This window comes from Halictus rubicundus, chromosome 11 (assembly GCF_050948215.1).
Source record: "Halictus rubicundus isolate RS-2024b chromosome 11, iyHalRubi1_principal, whole genome shotgun sequence".
NCBI lineage: Eukaryota > Metazoa > Arthropoda > Insecta > Hymenoptera > Halictidae > Halictus > Halictus rubicundus.
The window spans coordinates 13,098,424-13,117,830 of NC_135159.1; the positions used below are offsets into that span (position 1 = coordinate 13,098,424).

Sequence of the window (19,407 nt, forward strand, 5' to 3'; positions counted from 1 at the left end):
ATGTTAAAATTTATGAGCACGATTTCACGAAACTTGTGATTTCGGTTGCTTCCAAGGTTAGAGAAATTTGGATGATACTCCTTGCCAGTGGAAACAGTGAATTGTACACAGACAAACGTGGGTCCTCTCTGAAAATAATTATGAGAATTTTGATTCGCGAAAATTGTATATTCGTATTGTAAAAGTTGCCGCACAATTCAGTAAATTGGAAAGTTGATTTAATTCGCAGCGCAATTACTGATTCATCAATTCAAATTATTTAACGTACCGTAAATGTAGGTTCTCGGTTAAGTACCCGTTCGTTAATTACCTCATTCCGAATCAGCGAAACTTAATCTTGACAGTTTGTTAATTTCGTGTTAATATTCCGTTTATTAATTAATCGTCGGAATGGGAATGAACAAAAGCATTGGTGCTTGGGAATGGATTTGATAACAGTGGAATGGGAGCGTGTGTAGTCAGCCACATGCTCGAGCATACACGGCGGGGTTTATGGGAAGATTAAAAACGCGATAAACCATGTTGGAAAAATTTCAGTAGAACGGGTGTCATTCTATGGTATCAGATTTGCAAAAATTTTTAATGGAAAGAATATCGTTCCATACACCGTTCCCCTTTTTTCACATGTGTGGGTCGCTAAATGGAAAACTGTCGTAAAACCAATTACGTGGATCTGACAGTGTCTATCAACAAATTTTTCGCCGGGAAGCGAGCAGTGAAAAGGCGGTCTGCCAACGTGTCTTTCAACAGCACTCTGACAGCACTGGCCACGAGAACAGTGTTTCCTCCAATATAAATAAATAATGGTAGACGCGACGGGAAATTAGTTTACGTATTTATATTGTCAGACGTCGAATAATTTTCTGGAAACGTGACAGGAAGAGAGAGAGACGATTCAACTAGTCGTCCAAGTAGCTGTGGCATTTAGGAGATCATTGTTTTGACGTCCCCAATATGTCAAAGTTGCACGGGAACTCCCGAAGTATCTCTTCGAAGTCGTCTCTTTGATTTATTCATCAATTTAGCGTCCGCCAGAAGATATTGCCCGTCTGACCATGGTCCAGACTTATCTCTTTGCCCTTTGTAAAAATTGCTTTCCTCGAATGTTGCCCACGTCACTGTTTTTGAGCTCTTTAAGTCGATCCCTCAACAGAACTGGAAATGCTTGCTGCTCGTCTGGCCACGAATCGTCATCTTCCACTTGATATTTGCAAAAATTTATTTTTAAAGAAATGCATGTCACTGGAAAAATATTTTAGTCGAAAATATTTCAAACAACCTAATGGTAAGAAGCTTAAAGTTGTCTGATTATTAACGGGGCTTATCCCCTCATTTTTTTTGGTAAAAATTCTGTGGAAGGATAAATTTATATTTTGCCTCACTACAGCCACGGCTTGTCTCAGTACTTTTTAGAAAAATTATTTATAAAATACTGCACATATAGTCACGATTTATCTATGAAAAATTTATGAACAGTTCTTTGGTAGGAGGAAGTTTAAATTTAGTCTGACTACGGGCGAACCTTATCCCCTTGACCTTATCAAAATTGTTTTCCTCTTTTCCTTAAATCCTGCATGCATCACGGATCTCGAACAGCTTAAGACGACCTTTCATGAAAACTAGAAATGATTGTTCCTTGACTTCTTCTCTTTTTCTCCTCTAAAAATGTATTTTTCAAGAAATATATGTCACCGGCAAAATATTTGAACCATGTTGAGAACAATCTTCGCAAAAAGGCTTCAACCAAAAAATTCTTTAGCAGAACGAATTTTTGTCTGGCCACAGCCGAGGCTTGTCTCCTTGTATTTTAGAAAACTCATTCCACAAATTACCGCACGTATTCTAGTTACGATACATTAATGAAAAACTTGTGGAGGGGTCTCTGGTGGAACGAAGCTTCAATTTTGTCTGACTATCGCAAGCCTGATCTGCTTGCCCCTAGCAAAAATTACTTTTTCGAAAACATCCCCCACGATCAACGTAAAGTACGGTTATCAGGAATTTTGTAAGACATTCTTTGGGAAAGGCGAGCTTCGGGCACGTATTCCCTGTCTGATCACGAACAATCCTTTTCTCCTCGCCACTTTGAAACTTCTTTGAACGCCACATGGTCGTTACTCACTGTGGGGAGCACCACTGTGCAAACATAGTACATTAATTTAACACTTCGCGGCACAATTCTGCACCGGTTAATCTGAAAAATAATATCACCATTGAAGAATTTAATCAACATGCATTACATACCACTGAAAAATTCATCCTCGGCAAAATTGAAAATTCCTGCTGACCAAATTTAATTGATTAACGACCACTTGATTTAACCTATCAGCAACTAAAATTAATTTACCCTCTTCCATAGGACATGCAAAATATGCATCGTGTTTTATTTTTCCTAAAATATTAAAGACTGTTGCTACAGGGACAAATTTAATTAAAATTTGTAATTAACATTTTTTCCATGTTTTTCATGATGGATTGTGCCAGGAAAGATTTCGTGGGCCACCTAGGAGATCAGCTAGTGGAAAACTCGTGAAAGTAGCACGCTCGAATTCCTTTAAATCCGGCCTGAAAAAAGGGGTGCCTTATCGCGTCTAATCTGTTGCGAAAGTGCTTTAATTCGAGATACGTGTTCCCCCAACCTCGCGGGCATTCGTTCGTACAGCAACGATTGTTGTTGCCCCCGCGCCTCCTCCCCCTCTCCTTTTGTTTACCCCTTTCTCTCGTTCTTTCGTCAGCGTTACGGAGGCAACTGATAAAAGGGTGATACCTATTCAGCGTTGCTTAATTAAGGCTCGACCGCTGCTCCATTCGCGAGCGACTACCGCGGTGAAAGAGGTACTCGCAATTAAGCCTGCAATGCGCAATGTTTTCTTGTCGAGTGAGAAAAGTGCTGATGATAAATTAAACAGGAAACGAGGGCTTCATCGTGCCCCTATACACCTGGGTCTTTGGTCTCCATTTTCACCCCAATCAAAAAACCATGTATGTCTCCATGCATTATTGTACACCAGATTTCCCATATTTTCTATTTTCTTACTTTTAAATGTACATATGTTGCAGTCTACTATTTTTGCGAAGCTCTGGAACCGCCGTTTCTAACGAAATCATTCTATGAAATTTAATTTGGCCAACTACCGCTGAACTTTCACAAATAATTTTTCATTCTCGTTTCCGTAACTTTTGTGAGCTTCCACAACAGGTTAGGGTTGCTACGGGATATTATTTCCCGGAATTTTTCTTGTCCGACTAGCGCTGACCTTTTCTACTTAATCATTTTGTACGTTTCTTTCTGTAAAATGTTGCATTTCTTGTTAAGTTTCAGTGAAATCGTTTGGGCTTTTAGAAATTTTTAATTTTCATTTGTCTGGCTGACAATGACGTTTTCTGCTAAATGATTTTTAAAAGCCTGAAAGATTTTTCCGATTTTTAGCCGAAACTCTGGTAATGTGGAATTGTAGATATATCACCGTACGAATATAATCGGGACACGATTAAATTTTAATGATACAACGGCGCACAGAGGGATATAGGATTAAATATACCGCAAGAGAAAAATGAAATAAATCCAATAAAAGTTTCATCAACTTTTTTACGATTCGATATTCAATGCTGGAATATTTACGTGCACGTTGCCAATAGCGCATTGCCTTTCACATAGGGTATCCCGTATCAGCCAGCAGAAAAATTGAATAATGTGAAACGAAAACTCTTTTACGCTGTGCTTTGACAACAAATTAAATCGGTCTGGCAACGTGAACAACCAATCAGGCTAATTGTTTTTAATTAACGCAATCATTATTTAGATTTTCAGGATTTATTTAGATCGTTCAGGATTCGTTGAATAGATTGCACGTAACAATAACTATAGTCGATAACATGGGGAACAACAATTCGAATCGCAATAATGTTTTTATTCAACACAACGGCGATAACCATAACAGCAGGCGGAGGAATAACAGGCAATAGAATAGCATTGATGGAAAACATACAATACCTGGCTGGTGGAAGGTTAAATATAAAAATAAAAATTTTTTGAATTGTTGGAGGTACAATACTGTACTTTTGAATCTAAACTCTGTTGATTGCATAGTCCCCTATAAAACAAATTGGTCCTACAGTCACTCCCACTAATATTCGGATGCTCTTAAAAATCGCATAACTCTGTCAATGTTGGACTATACTACTTGAATTTTTTTCGGAAGTTAGAACAATTGGATCGCTACATACCGTGAGAAAAATATTTGATTAAAATTGCAACTGGTCGAAATTACGAAGAAAGTACTAAAGGTTGTATTTTGCAACTTTTTTATGCGGGCTAATATTAAAAATTTAAAAAGTACGTCATCTAGATCAGTCAACGCTGTAATGAGCTACAAAATACAACTTTTACTATTTTCTCTGCAGTCCCGACCAATTACAATTTTCGTAAAAAATTTTTTTTCACTTTACGTAGCAACCAATTGTGCTAACTTCTTTGAAAAAATCCAAATCGTATGGTCGAATATAAACAAAGATATACGATTTTTAAAAGCGTCCAAATATTAGTGGGAGTCACGTTCGTTAATTTCCTTTTGTAGCGAGACCGTTTGTCCTATTTAGGATTAGATTCCTGTGAATAATTTTTGCGGAGCAGTTCGCGCAGTGTTGGGGTCGATCGAGTGCTCTTTCTGGAGACGCCATAAGCCCCGTCCTACATTCCAGAATACCGTGGCCGTTCGCACGAATTAGCCGTCGTTAGCGCAACACCCGCAGCGTTCAGCTCGTATTGTCTGACCATTAACGGCGGATTCCCCTCGCTCGAATCAAGTTTCCCGGATCCCGTTGCCGGAGCCGTAGACCTCCCGCACCGTTACGTAATAACAAAAATAAACAGCCGGCTGGGGTTCATTGAAAGCACCCTTTGACGGCCGATTCCGGAGCCGTCGATAATTTTATTTTCCACAGTGCTATTAACCGTACGCCGCGATTAATTGACACATGCTCCCCGGATCGGGGGAGAGGAGTGGTGGGGAGGGGTTTGGCGAGAAACGACGGGCAAACCTGAAGGGAGAGGAGAGAGAGAGAGAGAGAGAGAGCGGGAGCGTCGGTCAGTAACTGACAATCGATGATTACGCCTCCCGGTGATCATCGATTGCGCGCACGCCCCTCGCGTAATTGATGGTAGAGCCTGCCTTCCGATAATGAAGTCGCATGCCGGAAACACCCGCGTGAAAAACGTGCCAGTAATTCCGAACGAAATCTCCCATTGTCTTCGCAACCCTCCGCGAAGAGGTCGAGAGAGCACGCCCCGAGAAATATCGTCCGACTCGAGAACCCCTTCCCCACCACAATCGGCTGCGATTTCGTATTTTTTTCTTCTTTGTTCTTTGGACCGTCGTGTACACTTCTAGCCATATTTGTAAATTTTTTGGCGACGGCAACATAAAAATTGAGCTCGCTATGAGTGACTTTGTGAATCTGTCAGAAAGAAGGAAATTGTTAAATGTTTTACATTGTATCTCGAGATCCAGTCGACCGATTGGCTTCAAACTTTGTGTGCACCTTCGGTACATGTACCGCTATAGGTGGGTGCAGTATTAAAAAGTGAGATCAAAGATTGTAGGAATGGCACAACTTTTTGTTAAAAGTGTCACTTTTTTCCTCACTTTCTCAATGAAAGGATGTAAAACGGGAACCGAACGCTGCATCGACAAAATTTTCGCACTGTTTCGCAGCGATATGTGTGCTCCAGATACGGGAAAAATTTGAAGTCAATCGGACCATTAGGTCTTGAGATATGGTGACAGTCATGAGGGTGTTAGGTGGACGAGTAACTGAGAGCTTGAGTTCAAGCGACGAATAGTTAAACTGAACACTGTTATCATATCAGGTAGTCAAGTAATTGTAAAATTGAGGTGGAATATCAAAAAGATAAGCAATCAAAAGTTATTTAGTTCGGGTGGTTTTTATGGAAGATAAAAATTGTTTGCGTTAATTGCAACATGCAGGAGCTCCATGAAGAGTAAAAAATAATAGAACAGTATTTTGTAAAATTCCCTAAATATCTTTTAAACTCTCTGAATCCGCAGTCCAATTATCACTGTCTAAAACAATTAAGCCCCGGTTCAGCGATCGTTCGAGAACGACGGTAACGTCAAAAATGTTCATTGAAGCACAGATTAAGAAATTTCTCGCGTCGATTGGAGGATTGATAGAACAATAGAATTGCTCGAGTATTAAGTGGAGGGTAAGTGCGACGTATTAACCGGCTTCATTTTCCACATCGCGGAGCCTATTGCCCGTAAAGCCTGCTGGAAAACAAAGTTTACGACGTATCAGATTTTCTTCGACGCATCGGCGAAAGGGATGCGAAGGGAGGGGGGAGGGAGAGGGGGTGTACGGGACGGGTGAAACTGATTCCCTTTACGATCGAACGGGAAACTACTTTCCCTGGCGGAGGACATTCCATTTTCTTCGGAATCCGATTAAAGGCTTCCGGCGTATCGAATAAACAGGAAATTAGGTTACGTCATTAGGTGACACTTTCTTCTCGCCCTCTTTCGGAGCCAATAATCTGCCAGCCGGCCCCGGCACGGCAGCCCGGTGATTAATTTCTCTTTAAACGAAACCTCGGTGTGTCTGGCTGGCGACCCCTGGCCCTTTGATTTCGACAACTGCGTCGGTCGCCGATAAATCCCGCGCATAATTGATAAAAGCAATCAGCGGCGAATTAAACCGCCCCCCGTCAATTTCCACTGGCTTTGGCGTTTAATTTATTTCATTTAAACGTCACTGTATTTTTGGTGGCGAGACTAGAAGCGAAAACAGAGCTCCGGTATAACAGCGGAAACATTATTATCCCGCGAATTATAGCGGTGAAATATCCTCGATTATTTTGGCAAGGGAAACGTTTCGTTTATGGTCAGACACTGAAGAAAATTTTGTTGAAATTGTAAGAATATTGGTATTTTCGGGGATGCACTGTGCATCTATTTTAGATGCATAAACTATTCAGTATAATAGAAACAACAATTTTACGCTGATGGTGAGATATTAATTATCCCCTCAAGGGAAACATGCCGTATATGGTGAAACACAGTTTTATCAAAATTGTAAAAATGTTGCATCAATTTTTTCCCGAGGAAAACCAGTATGCGTTTAACTGTAGGTAGCACACGAAAATATTTGCGAAATGGTTAAATGCGTGCCTCGGAAACTATTAATCGCTGTCACGTGATGTTCACAATAAACGGTTGACGTGTTTCACATGGCAGATTTTCATCCGAGTTTTCGGTGCTAAAAATATAATTCCCCGTCTGTTCTCTTTCGGTGGAAAAAGGAGAGAAGGAAAATATTGATGGCGGAGGCGGGAAGGGTAGTGGAAAAAAATAAAATGGAGGAAATTCATCGTAGTCGCCACGATAAATCACATTTATGGCCGAGTGAACGAGACGTAGGTGTACGTCGATGCGAAAGCCGTCGCCCGGAAACCGTGCGGTTCCTCGGGCTCTCCGTTCCCATTCAGAATTTCCTTTCGCTTCATTAGAGGCGGAATTTATCAAATTATCAAAACACAAAAAACCTTTTAAAGAGAGAAGAATGGAAATGGAAAAATAATTATGGTCTCCGAATGCCTGGGGAAAAAAAACTGTTAAAAAAATTCAACAATTAACCCGGGAACAAGGGAGTATGCGAAAATCAGAGAACGATGAATTTCGTTACACGCGTAATGGGAGAATACGCAAAAACTACGGAAAAACAGTGGAAAAAGCTCGGTAATGGTCAGACAATTTGCGTGTGTAATTTTTTATTCTACGAACTAACTCAGACTAACATCCGAACGTCCGAACGTCCAGATATCCGGATATCCGAACATTCGAACATCCGGACATCCGGACGTCCTAACATCCGAACATCCGAACATCCACTCATCACACAGACACTCGCTACCCCTGGGGCGTCTTAACGTTTGATCTTTTGTGGATTCAATTTCCTAGTTGGAGGTTGTGTTTCCCTCTCTCGCTTCCTCACGCAAAAATGAAGAACTTCAAGGAGCCAGGGGTAAGGGGTGGGGGGTGGAAAAAGTGGCGAAAGGAGTTTCGCGGCCAATCCGAATCGAGACGGATCGTCGGCCCGCACTTCCCAGGCAATTTGCCGGTTAATGGTTAATAAAAAGTGGGCCGGATTGCCGGGGAAATTAAAAATTCCAGGATCGTCGTTGCTTGATTGCCCGCCGGGTCCCGCAGTAACTCGGTGATTCTATTTTTCCAGCCGGTTGTTATTATTCGACGCGGTTCTTGCCGACTTCTTGCCGGCACGAAACTCGAATGCTGAAAGTCGAACTACCTCCGCCGGCCCGGTGAAACTGTTGACATTAACGCGGGAACGCTTTCATATTCCGGAGGGCACATTATTTAAATTTTCCCGCCGTTCGACCGCGCTTCCGTCAATTTCAACGGGGCCGTTTTTGAAATGTAGATTCCACGAGCCGTCTCCCTTTGTACCGACTCGATGGAGCGATTGTTACAAGGGTATTCGCATTCATAGCTATCCATTTTAGACAAATCTTTCAGATCGAAAATTGTTAGGTTATTGCATGTCTTTCAAAATTTTGTATACTTGTTTGTCTGCATTTCAGAATAGCACACTGCTATTTTCATGCGATTTACTTTACTATTAACTAAACTATACCAAACTTAATTAATTGATACGACAATGAATTCAAATCAAATTTCAAATTCAAATTACACACGCATATCAAGTGCAAATTTCGCACGCATATCAAGATTCCTTGTTAGCTTATGAACCACAGTGATGCAGAACATTTTTTTCCTCTCTCTCTCATGTATATTCCCCTAAAAAAATGTTCATTTGAATTTTCCGAAGCAACGATCCGTCTATGTGCATTATTAATTTCGGTACGCGGTGTTTCATGCAATCGTGGCACCAATGAAGCGTCGTCTTCCGAAATGAAAAGTGGAGGATAATGAAATCATATTTAATTAAACAACGCAGGGGAAAATTGGAGAATAAATTGCATTGTAAGCTCGAGAGACGAGTGAGCATGATTGCAAAACGGAACAGCGAACACGCGTGCACGTGAACGAATATCAAAATCTCCCAGCTTTTCTGATTCCCGAAGATGACAGCTCGCGAATATCGATTTCTGTTCATCTAATATCGAATACTCGAACGGAACTACTCGATTTCCTGCTCGGAGGGGCGTCGAATATTACGTGCGAATCGACGAAAGCTTGATATTACCATCACGGGAATTATCGGGGCGTGGTAAATAGCATAACACTGTCATATCCTACATCCATCATGGCTCGTTCGAAAAAAATTGAATCCTGCTAACGACAGTCATGAAACAGGAAACTCGATCATTTTTCAAGCTGATCATGAATATAGTCATTAGGTTTGGTGCTCGATAACACATTGCTGAAATGTATGAAAGAATTAAGAGTTCATAGCATGCAGCAAACTCCAAGCTGACTACCAGCTTGGAACCCTTTGGCCCTTTTGGACTCCACTTAGACCTAGGACCTATTCAGGATCTAGCTTGGGACCTGGTAGGATCTAGCATGGACTTATACCTCGCTACAACGTAGGTCCCAATTACGGAGTAATCCAGGACCCAGCAAATTCCAAGCTGACTACTAGCTTGGAACCCTTTGGCCCTTTTGGACTCCACTTAGACCTAGGATCTATTGAGGATCTAGCTTGGGACCTGGTGGGATCTAGCATGGACTTACACTCCGCAACGTAGGTCCCAATTACAGAGTAATCCAGGACCCAAACCTAACTGTGACCCAACATCACAAGTAGAAATCAATGCTCCTACCCCTACTCCAATCCTCTTTTGAATAAACTTATTTTCATCACCAGGTCTAGACAGGTCACTTCAAACCTTCCAGGACTTCTCATCTCGTCTCTCTACCTTCCTCTCTTTCTCTTTCTCTCTCTCTCTCTCTCTCTCTCTCTCTGTCACTCTACCTGAATTACTCGCGTTCATTTTGCCATACAGTGTTGTTAGTGAACAAGTCCTTCCACGGAACAGTCGCAAGAAGCATAGTCAGTGGCGAACCAGATCACAGTGCGGTGGCAGAGTCCATCCACCATCGACAATCAGTTTTGTGTTCCGCTCCACGTCCCGGTCGCAGTGTATAATCCGATGGAGGAGGGGATTGTACCTGGGAAAAAGCTTGACTTGCTTCGCTACTATAGTGTGCGCGAGTTTCCGCGTGCCGAAGCGCTTTTCGCAGCGGTTCTGCGGAAAAACTGAATGACGACGAATCACAAAGCGGCGGAAAGCCAAGCACGTGATCTGTGTTGGTGTTTCTACATGCAAACGGATAAATTGCGTCGGAGGAGATGGTTCGAACGACCGCAAACGGCGCGGGACGACTTCAAACAGTGTCAAACGCGTTCAAACTGCGTCGAACGGCGTCAAGTGTATTTCTAAAATAGTGTTTTCCGAAGGAACTGAGCGGTCAGTATGCGCGAGCACAGTGCTATCGCTGCCGAAGAGGATCCCCCAACACTGACGAGTCCTGACCGCGTTTGTGCAATGAAGTCGCGACAGTGTGTCTTGGACTAACGATCCGATCGATCTGTGTTTGCATCGGTGTCCCGATCGATGAGCAACGTCCAGCCGAGGGTTCGCAAATTTTCCGCAACCCCCAACCCCTTCGGCAACCGAAGAACCAGGTGGTGGTATCGATCGAGACCATCCTCGAGGGACAGGGATCTCTCAAAGGACAGTTTCGACTGAAGTTCTCGGGTCGATCCGGGAAGTTCAGTGAAACGCGGGGGGTCGGCAAGTGGTCACCAAGGATTTATGACAATCGGATCAACTCGCTCTTCATCAAGTCCTCGAGCACCATTGAAATTTTGTACGCGAATAGCAAAAGGGCCTACACGACATCGTCACAAACTCACCATCCAGCACACGCAAAAGAACCACCGAACTGTAGTTCGGAACTTGGTGACCTAAAGCTACAGGAGGAAGGTATCAAGAACGTTCCCTGGGCATCAGAAGACCTTAAAGAAGCATTAAAGGCGACGTGGTAGCTTCGGAGTTGCCATCAAGTCGTTAACTGTTCTTAGGGGACGTAAAAACTGTGTCGCGGCAAGAATAATTGTCCATCAGTCCTGATCTGCTGTTGTAATATCGGAGGTCGTAAAGCCACCCAGAAAAAATCGCCCTACACGCTACTCGATCTTAAAACATGATGATCGCTGGTCGCACGAAAGCCTAATCTCGGCACGTACGTCGATCGGACAGCGTCACGAAAACATCGGGAACGATTTGCCAAAGTAACTTTCGGCGAGGAAACCGCAGCGGACTCCGGGAAACTTCAATCCCGGGAAAATTCAGTTAGCGGAAAGAAAAACGAAGGTTCCGCGTTTCTCGAAGTCCAAACCAAACTCGACAAACCCGAGGAACGAGTAGGACCCACGATCAGGTCAGTGAAACAGAATCTAGGAGCTGATGGTTCTTACGAGGTTCTTGTTTAATGAGAACTGGGACTAGATCTTACGAGACACTTGGGGATCTTAGGGGTTCAGGAAACTGGACGTAGGACGACCTAGACTTCGTCTGATGGCAAGGCCCATGACTAGAGACCCATGCTACTGATCGCTGACAAGCTTGGGAAAAGGGAGCTTCAAAGAGGATTCATCAGTGATTGGGAGAAGGTTTGAGATAGTTGGGGGTCTTGGGGGATCAGGAAAGTAGACGTCAATAATCTGGATGTAATCTAAATGAAGGTAGATTGGCTGAAGAAGCACACAAGGAGATCAAAAGGAGGATTCATCAAGTTTGGGATTGTTTGACAGTGACCTCTAATGATTGAGAAGAGTTGCTGGAGATTTCAGGGTCCCGGAGAATCAGGAAGAGGACATCAGTCAACCTAGACTAGGTCTGTATGAAGAAAAATGACTGTAGATGGTGTCTATTTTACTTGGGACACTTAGAGGGTAAAGAGAAAGGGCCTAGATTGAGGAAAGGTACCTAGCAAGAGGTTAGTGATCCAAAGTGAGTCTCCTCTTAGAGGATCAGTAAGGAAGACACTGGACAATCAGGGCCGGGTCCATATGAGGGCAACACGTCAGACACGCTAGCCTGGGTCTAGATGAGAAAATCTAGCTCCACCTAGCTGGCGGAAGGATCTGATGCCAGTGAGCGGGAGGGGTGGCAGATCCAGAGGACCTGTGCCTCGGTGCGTCTCCAAGAAGGGTCCGCCGGGTCTAGCAGGTGCTTAGGGTGATGTAGCCCTGGGGTACCGCCTGAGACAGGTGTGGCATCGATCTCGAATCGGTCCAGAGAGGTGCGGAGTAACCTGGTGCAGCCGGCCCTGGATGTTTTGACGCTAAGTGGCGCTAGGGTGCCGAGGTGGGGGGCGCGTGGTCTTGCTGCCTGCCGTGCGCCGGTGGCGGCGGGGGTGGGGGTGGTGCAGCTGTCTCGGGGGCCACCCCCGAGGCCAGGAAGGGCTCCACCGGCCACAAGTACCAGCAACAAAAGCAGCCGAGCCAACAGCAGCAACAGCAGCCGCTGGAAAAGCAACAGGAGAAGACCCAACCGCAGCAGCAACAGCAAAAGAAGAAGGTGTCGGAGACGCAGGCGCGCATTCTGGCGCCACTGGGCAACCTTGACGAGGACCTCGACGATCTCGACGACGACAAGTCTGTCGAGCTGATCAGGACAGAGGACGAGGATTTCGCTAAAGAGGGCACCCAGCACCGACTAAGCCCCAGACTGCACGACATCGAGGAGGAGGACGATGAGGAGGGCCGTAACACTAAAGAGAGGTCAGTATTATCTGATTCTATCCAGTCTACACACCCGTTTCTTTTACTCGGTAGCGACCGTTCGCTCCCAGGGTCTAGCTATGGAGTTCAATCAATCGGAATGCTCGAACTTGCCCGGGGTCAATGACATTCTCTCCCGGCTGGGTTAATAGGAAAACTTCTGTCAATCGCTCGGGACTACCCCTATTAAAAGATTGAGTCCTCTATCGGCGACACGGCGTCTCTAAGCGGACCAGCTTCCTCTGCAGGATCACGTTAGCCTTTGGCAACTTCCCTATCCGCTTAGGGGATCGTTGGACTCTCGATCATCCTCTAAATGTAACAATTAATTTATCCTCTTGTTTAGCTTCTGGAAAACTTGATCTCATGGATATTCAAGTGACAACAGATAAGTGCCTGGTTAGCTACCCCTAGTGTTTCTCATCGTTTCCCTCGGTTTGACGAGGTTCGATGTATTGACCGGGTTGTCAATTGGCAACGGATAAGTGTCCGTTTAGCTAGCCGTAGTCTTTCTAATCGTGATAATTGCTGTTCCCTTGGGTAGACTTTTGTTCGACGAGGTTTGACGAGGTTTGACGATGTTTGAACGCGGGTTTGAAGCGTCCCGGATGAGAGAACATGTTCGTGGGACCGGGAACGGCTGCTGTCCTGTCAAACACAGGCTCTCAATATCCCCCGACCGTGTCGTCGGAATCCTGAACTTTGCGGAAGCCAGTTTCCGGGTAGCATCAATAAACGGGGAGCGAGTTCAAAGAAGTTCGGAAGTACGAGGTTCCAGGATGTCTGACTTGACGGGCAACGTTCCCCGCGGCTTGTTTTCGGCTATATCCGTCGTCCCGTCTACTGTACCGTCCTTGGACCGTTGTTTTTCGTCGGCTCCTCCGCTCCGTGCACCTCGTGCCCAATAAAGAGGATCGCGTGGGGGCATTACTTCGAAATTGATGGGAAAATGGAGCGTGTCGAATTACCCCGGGATGAAAGCCACGTAGAAAGGGGGAGGGGTGAATGATAGATGGGATAGTGCCTTCTGCTCGACCCTAAATTAGATCCGATCGCATATAAATGTCGGGAAGCTGGGAAAACATCCGAGGGCGTGAACCTTGTCTTTGACCACGCTGTCCTACGGTTTCATTACGCGAAGAAGAATCATTCTATCAATTAACCGTCGACTGTAATCATGATCGAGGATTGTTTAAAAATAACACAGGCTTGTATTCCTGTTTTTTTGCCTGGTAAATTTAGGACAGCAGCGATAATCGCGTTATTCATTTTTCGCTTGTAATCTCGACAAACGCTTTTACGTGAAAAATGGTTCGAGCACCGAGCATCGTCGCATTCAAAACGAGTAAAACAAACTTTGGTTTATTGATTTAAAACGAGCAGAAGCGTCACAGAGCGTGTGGGACAAGTGTCCGATACAGTTTTGACATCGGAAAAACTCGTTGCAGCTGCAATAAACAACGGCCGGTAACACGGGCTTACAAAAAATGTTTTCGCATCGTCGGAGGCGCGTAGAAAAGTATGCGAAAGGTTCTAAACTGGTAGACGCATCTGTTTGTTCGAGAAAAATTCTCAAAGATTGCTCTGGGAGCACTCGTATCTCAGATATGGGGGCACTCCATGGGGCCTGTAATAAAAATTGGCTGCCAGTATGGGAATGAAAAAAATACTTCGGCATTGCGAATGGATCGCGGAAACACTCACAAAAATTGCAATCGGGTCCCCTCATCCGGTACCTCAAAAAAAAAAAAAAAAAAAAATTCGTAAGGTCGCCTCCCGAAATTTCATTAGGGTTAGGGGGACGCGATAGCTTAGAGAGATTTCTCGCAGGTCCCTCTGAGGTCTCTATGACAGCGAGCTTCCTGGCCGATGAATTATTTAGTGTACAGAGGCCACGAAGCCGAGTGAATTTATATTCGAGGGGCTGACAGGGATTTCCGAATTCGAAGGGCGTGCCCATCGGCCGTTCGACGGGGCTGGCCGCCTCGAAATTGTTTCTTTTCGGTCGGAATTCCTTCCGGCGGATGAATTATGTAATGCGCGAACCGTCAGGCAAACGGGAGAAAGATAAACAGCCGGGGAATTAAAAAGAAATTCCGGGCGAACGAGGCTTCCAGCGGAAATCCAGTTCCATCGTGCAGCCGCACGTGCACGTCGTCCGATTGAATGTCAAATATGCGAAACGCGTGCCGCGGAACGTAACAAAGAGTCTTGCTCCTAACAAGCCGCTTCGTTAAACGGAACTGCGATCCCCGAGGCCGAAAGGTTGCCCGGCAAGCATAATCCCCATTCTTCAGCGGGATTATACGAATCGGGATACTTCAGCTGCAGACGCAAGAAAATAATCCTTGAATTAATTTCGTGATCTGAAACCCGGCGTAGACGTAATCCGTCCCGATGTCAACACGCGCCGCTGAGATGTAGACGTAAGCCAGCTTAGGCTAAGCACCCTGGTCTCACAGCCTAATTTCGCCGAAATCCAATCGGGATCGATCACTCTCGAATTGTCAGGGATCGATACTGATGTCTAGTCATTTTTACCTTGCTCCTTTTCACGTCTCTCTTTTCATGACAAGGGTCCGTATAAATGTTTACGCATATCCATTTCTGGCGGATATTTTCTAACGATAAAATTTGCACACACTCCTTGAATATCGAGTTAATTTTTATCAAGATTACGATTAGGTACCTCTATTCAATTCTTCTGAAAAAAATCTCGAAGATCCCATGGAAAGCGTACATATTTCTGATAGGTTAATACAAATGTTTGTGTATGTCTATTTTTAGCAAATATTTTTCGACGAAAAAATTTGTGTATGTTCCCTGAATATGGGGTGAATTGTTACGAAAATTTCAAAAAGATCTATCCAGTGATTTCCCAGAAAAAAATGTCGGAATGTCGCGCCATATTTCCAGTGGTCTAAAATGCACCCCCCGTTCAAATCGATTGGAAAATCGATCTGTATCGTTTCCTGTACCGTGATTATGGCAGCACTCCCGCGGCCAGCATCGATTTGGTCGTAACGACGATCCGGCATCGGTTTCGCGTTAATGGTTATCGGCGTTGGACGTCCAATATAATACATTGGATTATTGGAACGTCTTGAATACGGGAACGCAATTAAGAGATAATTGGAATTTTTAGGCGAAGGCAGCGAGAGTGCATTCGACAGGAATTTTGTGAATTCTATAGGTGGTATTGTAGTAGAAGTTTCACAGTGGATATAGTTCCGAGAAAAATGTTTCGAAGTAATTCTGCTCGCTGGAATTTTTTGCAAGTTGGACTACCAAGAGAGGGAATTCTTCTTTTACAATGGGAAATTGTGCGAATGCACGAAGGATGGTGGATAAGGATCGATGGGGCTTGCTTAGGGGACGAGTATTAGCTGTGTGGCCATCTAGTGAAGTAGTCGAGAACTATGTACTGGACGAGATAGACTTAAAAAAAAGGACAATTCTTTTTGTTGTGGATGGTTTTTTAATAGACGCTGTAATTTTTAAGTGGTTTGTTGTTCGTTCTGTGTTTACATTGTTTGAAAGTTGGATTAAGGCCACGTTAGAGTTTACATTAATTCACGTAGGTGTAGCGTAAGTTTAAATTGGGTTACAGCTTTGCTTGGGTGCCGGTTAGATTTAAATCGTGTTAGCCTTTCCTGCACTAGAATAGGTTAAATTAAGTTCTGCTGGCTGTTGAGTTAGGTGTGGCTCACAGGTACACTTTGAGCCCTGGCACTTTACACCATAACACTTCAAACCTAAATATCCCAGGTCCTAACGGTTTAGGAACTAACACCTCAGACCCACTTTAGGACTGGTTAGCGATAAGCAACGGCCGGTAACATGGGGTCGAAAAAATGTTTTCGGATCGTCGGAAGCACGTAGAAAACTATGCAAAAGGTTCTAAATGGCTAGATGCATCTGTCTCTTCAAGAAAAATTCTCAAAGATTGCTCTAGGAGCACTCGTATTTCTGACATGAGGGCAATCCATGGGGCCTGTAATAAAAATTGGCTGCCAGTATGGGAATGAAAAAAATATTTTGGCACTTCGAAAGGACCACAGAAACAGATACTAAAATTTCAATTGGGTACCTTCATCCAATTCTTCGGAAAAAAATCCCAAACATGACCGCTGGTCGAGTTAGATACTTCGACCCCTGACCCTCTCGGTTCTAACTCTTTAGGGATTGATAATTCAGACCCTAGCACTTCAGGGCTGTGTACACAGGTTTAAGTTAGACTGCGCACAGATCTGGTCTCCCCCTGGATGTACTTTAAAATTAATTTAGAAACGGTCCACAACCAAATCACAACAATCTGAAATTGGACGTCCAGAAATTCGCTCGCGCGTGATCCAATTTTGCAAACGCTGGTCACGGCGGAAGGGACGAAGGAAGGGATAATGGAAAGGATGAAGGAAGGGCGGGAAGCCTCAGGGGCGGGTCCTCTTTGCGTATTAATGGGTGCCGGGGGTCGCGGTGATCGCGCTCGATCACGCAACTTTTGCATCGTGTATCGGTACACAAAGCTCCCGAGTGCCGTATAAATTAGCGTCACGTTTCGAGGGTTGCGTCACCGGGGGCGATCGTTCCATCGATAAACCGGTGGCCGTCGTAAACAAACGATAGCTCGGAGATGACGGGTCTCGGAACGACGCCCTCTCAGGAACGTGTTCTCTTTCCCCGTCGGGAAGCGTGGCCGCATTGTTCTCGCGGCTCGCCCAGCCCCGAGAACGCGGAAATTTGCCTGGCAACTGTAATTCCCCCGGCTCGAGTCTTGGTTCGCGCGGAATCAGGATAATGCTTTTCTTCTGTCCCCGGAAACCGGGGGAGACGCGTTACCCGAGCTCATGAAATTTTTTCACTTCCCGTCCGGGATTCACTTCGACGACGGTAACTTCTTTAGCGGACTACGGCGAAAGTAGACGGGAAGTTCTCTGTCGGATCGGCGGGTCGCAGTCGGACCGAATCAACTTCGCCCCTTTTGAATTTTTTTTTTCAACTTTCGAATTTCATTTCACCGCCGCGCCGCGCCGCGCCGCGCCGCGGCCAGAAGTTCACCACGGTGAAAGGACCTTTGGAACAGTCGAGATTGCGACTCTCCCCCACCCTCCACCCCTCCAACCCCCCCGTCATTGTTTCACTTCGGAGGCTGTATTCCGAAGTAGGAGTCTCGGAAACTCAATTTTTCGTTTGCTTTGTACGGGACGAGCCACCGAACTTCATCGCCTCGAATAACTTCCACATTTTTCCATTTGGGTCCCCCTGAGACGGAAACATTATTTCTGCAGATGTTCCGTGGTATCAAGGGGGACATTGCGCAGTGTACAGGGCGTCGAGAAATTATATGTCACGGCCAGCATAGCGTGATTCTACAGCCACGATTTGGTGGAAATTGACGTGAGAAACTCCCCGCAAAATTGACCTTGACCTTGAAAATCAAGGTCAAAAAAACAAAAATTTCTTTTTGGTTCATCGTGTTCTACTGGTCGTAAGGATCAACTTTGTGAGAGAAAACATCGGTCGCGTCTCAACCGTTCTCTTAAAAAATCATGTTGCATTTCTTATAATTTTTGCAGCTTCTTTATTTGTAAATTTTTTACATCCAGCGCCAATATATAAGGAAATAGCGTACTATCATACAGCGGGTGCCATCAGTAAGCTATCTCGTTGGTTATGAAATTATCATAATCGTGATACTACTGTTTCCCCAACTACAGAATGAAAGAAGAAAGCTGCAAAAATTATAAGAAATGCAACATCATTTTTTAAGAGAACGGTTGATATGCGACCGATGGTTTCTTTCACAAAGCTGATCGTTATGACCAGTAAAACACGATTAAACGAAAAAAATTGTTGTTGTTTGACGTTGATTTTCAAGGTCGTCTATTTTGCGGGGAGTTTTTTATGTCAATTTCCACCAAATCCTAGGTGTAGAATCACGCTATGGTGGCCGTGACATACAATTTTTTGACACCCAGTACACGGCTTTTACATAAACGGAGAAAACTTGAATTTTTAAATGGCGCAACATTTTACTATCTATGAGAAAGTATTGATCCATGCATGTCGAGAAATGACTAGTTTGGCGGATATTTTGATTCAATTGATTGCGGGGATAGTCGGTGAGACGGGAATATAAATTTTTAGAAACGCCCGGAGTACTTGAACGACAGATTGTTTTGAAGCCGGGGAGAGAATTTTCACCTGTCTCCTCGAAGTGTGGAGTGCTCGCACGTGCCTGTTTACACCGGGTAATTGCGTCCGACGGTGTCAAACAGCGTCCGAAAAAGTTTCGCGGGAAGGAGCAGAAAATTCGAGAGTTCCGCAAACTTCGGAGTCGACGTTCACCATTGATTCGCGATAACTTGCCGGGGCGATTCCCGTCGGTCCGAGAACGTTTTTCGGTGGTCGTTCAGTTTGAAATATCCCCGGCGTCGGCCTCCTATTATGGTTCGCGGAACGGGTGACACGTTTCCTGTATCGTGGACGGCGAAAAGGGAGCTGACGCGAAAAAGTGTGCAAAAATCGAGCGGAGAGACGCGTAGTTTGACGCGGGGAATATAGACGTCGCGATATCGACGCGTAGCTTTGTGATTGGGCGTCCGGTCTGTTAAC

The 19,407-nt window shown here is 44.6% G+C and overlaps 2 protein-coding genes across 5 annotated transcripts in view; one reads left to right on the plus strand and one right to left on the minus strand.

Moving 5' to 3' along the window:
• The window catches only part of LOC143359119 (uncharacterized protein F13E9.13, mitochondrial), a 281,397-nt gene that overhangs the window by 101,918 nt on the left and 160,072 nt on the right, over window positions 1–19,407 (minus strand). The window lies entirely within an intron of this gene.
• Dnc (phosphodiesterase dunce) overlaps window positions 1–19,407 on the plus strand; it is a 385,323-nt gene that overhangs the window by 45,956 nt on the left and 319,960 nt on the right. For 3 of the 4 annotated variants that reach the window (XM_076796815.1, XM_076796817.1, XM_076796816.1), the window contains exon 2: window positions 10,007–12,792. The exons of the other annotated variant lie outside the window; for it this stretch is intronic. The gene's annotated coding sequence lies outside the window, so the exon portion shown is untranslated. The remainder of the gene's footprint in view (window positions 1–10,006; window positions 12,793–19,407) is intronic. 4 annotated transcript variants of the gene reach the window in all.